Source organism: Dromaius novaehollandiae, chromosome 29, assembly GCF_036370855.1.
Source record: "Dromaius novaehollandiae isolate bDroNov1 chromosome 29, bDroNov1.hap1, whole genome shotgun sequence".
NCBI classification, from domain to species: Eukaryota; Metazoa; Chordata; class Aves; order Casuariiformes; family Dromaiidae; genus Dromaius; species Dromaius novaehollandiae.
In genome coordinates this window covers 132,541-138,610 of record NC_088126.1, presented here as the reverse complement: position 1 = coordinate 138,610, position 6,070 = coordinate 132,541, and positions in this window count along the sequence as shown.

Below are 6,070 nucleotides of genomic sequence, written 5' to 3'. Positions count from 1 at the left end.
TAGTACGTGGATATAATTTGGCATGAGTGGATATTTACTGGCTGGCTACAGTTGAATGTAAGTGAAACAAAGATGGCATTAGAGTGGCAGGAAAAGCAGCAATGTGAAGAATTTGTGATTGCAGGGCTGTCTCTAATTGAAGGGATACACCCGCTCACTCCATTACATTTGTAATTTAGGGGCATTCCTGGATTCCTAGTCAAAAATTAATTCTTTCGTAGTATCTTCGGGAACATTTTTGACCATCTCACTCTGTACAAAATGCAACAGTCTTCTAAAGTACAGTGATCTGGCTTCTGTAACATGTTATTTTGCAACTCCCAGGCAGTACTATACAGAACAATATTGCTAGGCAAAAAGCCATCAGTCTTTAGAAAATGCCAAATAGTACAGAACACTGTACTGTGTTTCCCCAGCAACACGGACTCCAGCAAGCACTTCAGTGCTGCACTTCACTCTCTTTGATAGCTTTCCATATAACAAAAGACTAGGATTCAAAGGTATTTTAGGTGCCTAAATACAACCGAATGTGAACTTCAGGTCTCAACCTAAACGAACTTGTCAGTTTCAGCCCAAGCTATAAAAAAAGATAATTGTGTGTTCCTGAAAAAGGAATGTGATCAGTGCCGTGGCTCTTCGTACACAATTTTCCTCTGGAAGGGAATGGCTCATTTACAAAGAAGAGACGGCCAACTTAAGAGCTAAGGACATCACAAACTTTCCTGCCCTCCATTCCAAGAGTAAAGTGTGCTTAATTTCAGTACCTTTGCATGCCTTTTCTAATACAAATACATCATAGTATTTACATATTAAAAAAAAAAAAAATGTTCAGTTTTACTCTGGGATGAAGATGAAAACAATCAAGCCCTGCAACAGATGTCAATCACATCACCAAATTCACTGATGACATTCTCAGATAGTTTAGTAATAAGTATAGCTGGGTATTACCAAGGTGGGGGTGGGGGGGAGTGTTATACAAATGCTCAAAATGCTTACTGAGCTTGACATGACTCTTACCTTGGTGAGTGCTTTTTAAAAATTCAATTCCATCACACTGTTTACCCCTGGCAATCAAATGAGGCACTTAACACACACACACACACACACACACACACACACACACAGTATCAGACACCACTAAAATTATGGAATGCAGTGATCCTCATTACTTATATATGCATTTAAATTCAGCATTCACTGACTCAGAGAACACGGCTCTTTGTGGGTTATTTAACACCTACGTTTACCATTAGTTACGTTGCTTTCTGCACTGCAGCTGATTGCAGTGTTTAATGACTGTCAGTTATTTAGCATTGCAATAACTGTAGTATGCACAGTGGTTGGCTAAAAGCACTCAGCCAAAGTCCACAGTCACTGATTATTTTCTACTCACTGTATAAGATGTGAAAAAAACTCTTCATCCTTCTCTCCTTGGCTTCCATATCTAATACTGCGTGCCCTTAACAAACAGTCTGTTTCAGTTTCCTGTACCCATTCAGCTTAAGCAGAAACACAAAAAATGTGCATACAAAAAAGGAGAAAAAAGCAAATAAAATGGGTTTGACAACCCATGAATAGAAAAATGTTTAAGAAAGGCATGAAAGTTCATCTCTCTCTTCCCACCTTCTTTGAGTCTGGATACTGATTCCATTTAATTCAATAGGATTTTTGCAATCATCCTCAGTGGCACAATTAGGCTCTTCCTCCTCTGACAGCTTCTGTCCCACCCAATTCAACATACCAGCAAGACTCTTGTTACCATGGTAATGTGATTTATTTCTTGATCGCAGACTCACTGGGTCAGGGCTCTTTTGGCATTTCCCTTGAATAGGCAGAGTTAGCAACAGCTCCATCTCCTTTCTGAACCCTAAATGTGTTACGATTGCCTTAAAAGGGAAAAATCTGCTGGCAGAACTGTACCTGTGAAAGACCTCACATTTTAGAAGTCTCTTATTTGACATCTGTGGATCTTGAGAATCATTCAAAAAGCCACTCCACTGTTTTGAGACAAATAAAAGGGTCCCAATGGTAATACTGTTATTGTTGCCAACATTAAAAAAAAATCTTCTCTAACTATAAAGTTTTTAAACTAGTCTCTCAGAACTTGCAGTACCATGAAAGTACAATGCCTGCACACAGTAGGTCTATAATATAACAAATGTTTAGATTTTTTTTTCAAATGCTTTGTTTGAACTACTATTTTTTTTTTCTATGCTGCAGTAGGTATGTGATCCTTGAGAAGGTACTTTCTCTGTCAGACCAAACAGGAAACATGGCAGGAAAGGAAAAAATCATCAAGGAATAAGTAGGAGAATGTAAGGAAAGGACAGAAAGGGAAAGGACAGGAAAAGAAAAAGGGAGAGCGGGCAGCAGGAAGGCAGGCATTCCTGAAGTTCGTATGACTGGGCTTAGCTTTCAGCAAATTTAGAATTTGTTCCCTTTGTTACAGTTTCTTCATTCTTAAAACTGAGAGATTTCCTTACTGTATGTAAGGAGGAACATTCCAGACAAAAACTCTCCTTAGCTGTATCTCAATCACTTCCTCAGCCTTTCTCCTCTGAGTTTATTCAGACCCAAATAAGAGTGTTACTGTTAAAACACAGACACTCTCAGGATATCATGGCTACAGTTTGTGAAATAGTTTAATAGCCTGGATAGATTCCAGATACTTGTATTGCTGTGCTCATTAATACAAATTAATAATTGACCATGCATTTTACCAGTAACAACAGCAAACTGTACTGCATTGCAATGCAAAAGAAAAAGCTCAAAAATTATAGCAGCTAGCAATATTGAAAGAACTACCATATAAAAAACAAAAACCCTTTACCTCTACTGTATTGCACAATAGTTCCTCACTTCTTTCCAACACAGAAGGGCCCATATACTGTTTTAGACTCTACATCAACACAGAACCGTTGTATCACATACATCAGTATATTAATCCATCTAGTCCTGAGACAAAGTCATCTCAAAGGACTCCATAGCCACCTATGGGCATCCCATTATCACTAATGAAAAGCAGTCAGCTGTAGGAAAAACATTAAAAAAAGTAGCCAAAATAAATGATAGTGTCTCAACAACCGTGGGGCATGTTCCTTGACCATCACTTCCCCACACTCCTGGAATGGAAGAAATAGGGAGATAAGGAAATGCTATGCATACGTGTGTGGTCTCAGAAAGGTAAGGTATATTCTGCGTTGCGAAGTACTCAGGACACATTAATTTCAGTTAGGACGGGGGCAGGTCTGGACAGATTCACGCAGAACAGAATGAGAAACACAGGCAAGATTATCTGGGGAACATCCAATTAACATAACCTTGGCTTTTTAAAACAAGTGCAACTCATCACAAAGAGTTCACTATCTTAGTTTTCGGTCTCTAGCAGAACGTTAATATCAATACATAAAAATTCAGATTTTAGGTTGCATTCAGAAAACTAAAGTGTAAAAGCTTGTTTGATTCCTTCCTGTTGATGAAAGGGTAAGACTTAGAGTAGGAGTTCAGCAAAGCAAGATTTACCATAAGTGTCTCACAGTATTAAACTATTAAAAGAATAAATTACAACACTGTGTTCTGTGTGTTAAGATTTTCTTATAGTTAACAAAAATATGTATGTTGTACCTTAAAATATACATATAGGTCTCTGAAAGGAACACTGGGAGTGTAAACAGGAGAAAAATTAATGTGTCACTACACATTGCAGTACAAAGATTGTGCTGATGCTTTCAAATGTACCACATTTAAACAAATGCAAGGGAAGTATTTAAAACATACAAGTGCAAGGTTTAGAACCAACGACTTTCTTGATTGTTAAAAAAAAATATGTTTTCTTCTTACAGTAACATAGCTGTAACAGGTCTGATGAAAAAGCAGTCTGGGAATCATGGGAAAAAATATAAAAGAAGGGGACAGAAAAGATGCCTTTACAGAAGAGCTGCACAGCCGTGGCAGAAAAATCTAACAGAAAGCCTGTATAGAGTGACATCTAACAATACTGAATGCCACCATATTGAATCAAGATCTTGGCCACCCCCAAAGCATAGAGATTTTTATTGTTATTACCAATATTCTCTATAGAATATTAGTATTTCCAAGCAACTCCAATATCCTGATCACAAGAAAGAAAACTCCGGAGAACTATTCTGCCTTTTCTTATCCTAACTTCAAGGGTTGCAGCTTCTTCTTTGTAAGACAGAAGGGGGGGGGAAAAAAAAAAAAAAGCAAGATAAAGACATTAAAGCAAATTCACCCAACTGTTCTTTGGGATCTCAGGGCAGTAGGGCTTTATTGGGCTCATGCGTGTTAGTGAGACAATGCTTATGCATATGCTTATCTTTAGGCCATGTAATAAGCTCTACATTTTTTTTTTGCCTTTTCATAAATTTTGTCATCCTAAGGCAAAGTTTCTCAACTCTACTGTTTTTTAATACTATATTTTCTTTTTTTTCCCTGGTATTTCTAGGGTTTCCTTCTTCATATGGCATTCAAGTTATGCCTGGGACTTAAAAGCTGACTGACTATTAGCAAAAAAGTATTTGTCGGATTTAAGCTTTTCATCCAAATTAATGTTGATTATTTCTTTCACTATAGGCCATCTAGTGGTTTAGCTGTGCAAATTAAAGTCACATGCTTTTTGTGCATCTTCTGTGAATTTACTGTGCAGTCTCATTGGAATAAGTGATCTCAGGCAACACTGAGTGAAATGTTCCAGTTTCACTCACTTCCTGTGACAAAGTGCCACCCAGAACACAGCTGACTTGCACTGAAGAAAAAGTAAATAGATCAGGAGCATTTACCTCAAGTCTTGTAAGTTGACTTATGACTAGCTTTGTACAGGTGTAAAAGAGACTGGAGAAAGTGGGGTGGGGGGGAATACAAGCATGCCAGCAAGGTGCCCACAACTCAAATAAATGACTTGATCCACTTTGTATGTAATATTTTGTTTCATTCTTCCAGTCTTGAGACTGAAAGTATCACTGTATTATTGCAGCAGAAACGTTGGCAGGTTTTTTCTTTCCAGTTCTTACAGTTACATGTAATTAACCTCCATGTATCTTAAAATTTACCAATTTTGCATTTTGGTAAACAGCTTACTGTTATGTCAGCAAAAAAACTGACCTATATTAACAGCAGGAAGTTGTTATGGTTTCACATTCCTGTAATTAAAGCAAGCAAACTAAATCTGTATCAGGATTACAGTATGCATCAAAGTTTTGGGGGTTTTTTTAGTACACTTGAAGGGGCAGTAAGCAGCAAAATTTGCTCAAAATGTCAAAACATTTGCTTAAAAAATTCAAAAGTGTGCACACACACAGCCTACGGCAGAATGTTAGATGTTCTGAACTCAAATTTCTTTGTCACTCGTCATGGATAAGGTTTTTGTGAGCAGATCTTGATAATGACCACCTTAAAAACCTTGGAGTCTGACCTTGGGGAGACAAAATACTGAAAACCTCTCTCTGTTCCCATGCAAGATACCTTTAACACCTATTTGAACTTTTGGACACTGTGAGGCAATCGGTATGTAATGGTAATGACTTCTTTAATCTATAAGGTCACCTTTACTTAAAGTGTCCATTATGGTAAGCTTTTATACAAAAATATTCCTGCAACTATTAAGATGAGAGACAAGCGGCCATTGACAAACACATCGGAGAAAGAGTTATGGGACTGCAGTGGTGGTAATTTTTTCATTACACAGATTCATTTATGCCCTTTAAAAAGGGGGTCACCACTGGAAACAGTTCTTAAGCTGCTTCTAAATATCCAGGGGCACAACCCTAAAAACTTCATAGTCATCTGCTTCTAACAAGATAATTAGAATTTTTCCCCTAACTCATCTGTAGATTCCACCACAGTACCTCTATGCTTCTGATTTTTCAGTATGAATGCTTGCAAAGTAATTTGTTTAGGCCTACTTTTGAAAGCCACATAGCTAAAAAAAAATCCAAGGGTGGCCTTGTCTTTTTGACTAAATGATATTTCCTGTAGTTATGGAGAATATGACAGGAACTTAAAACTATTCATGAACTGCTACCCATCACTGAACACATTTTAGTGTGTTGAC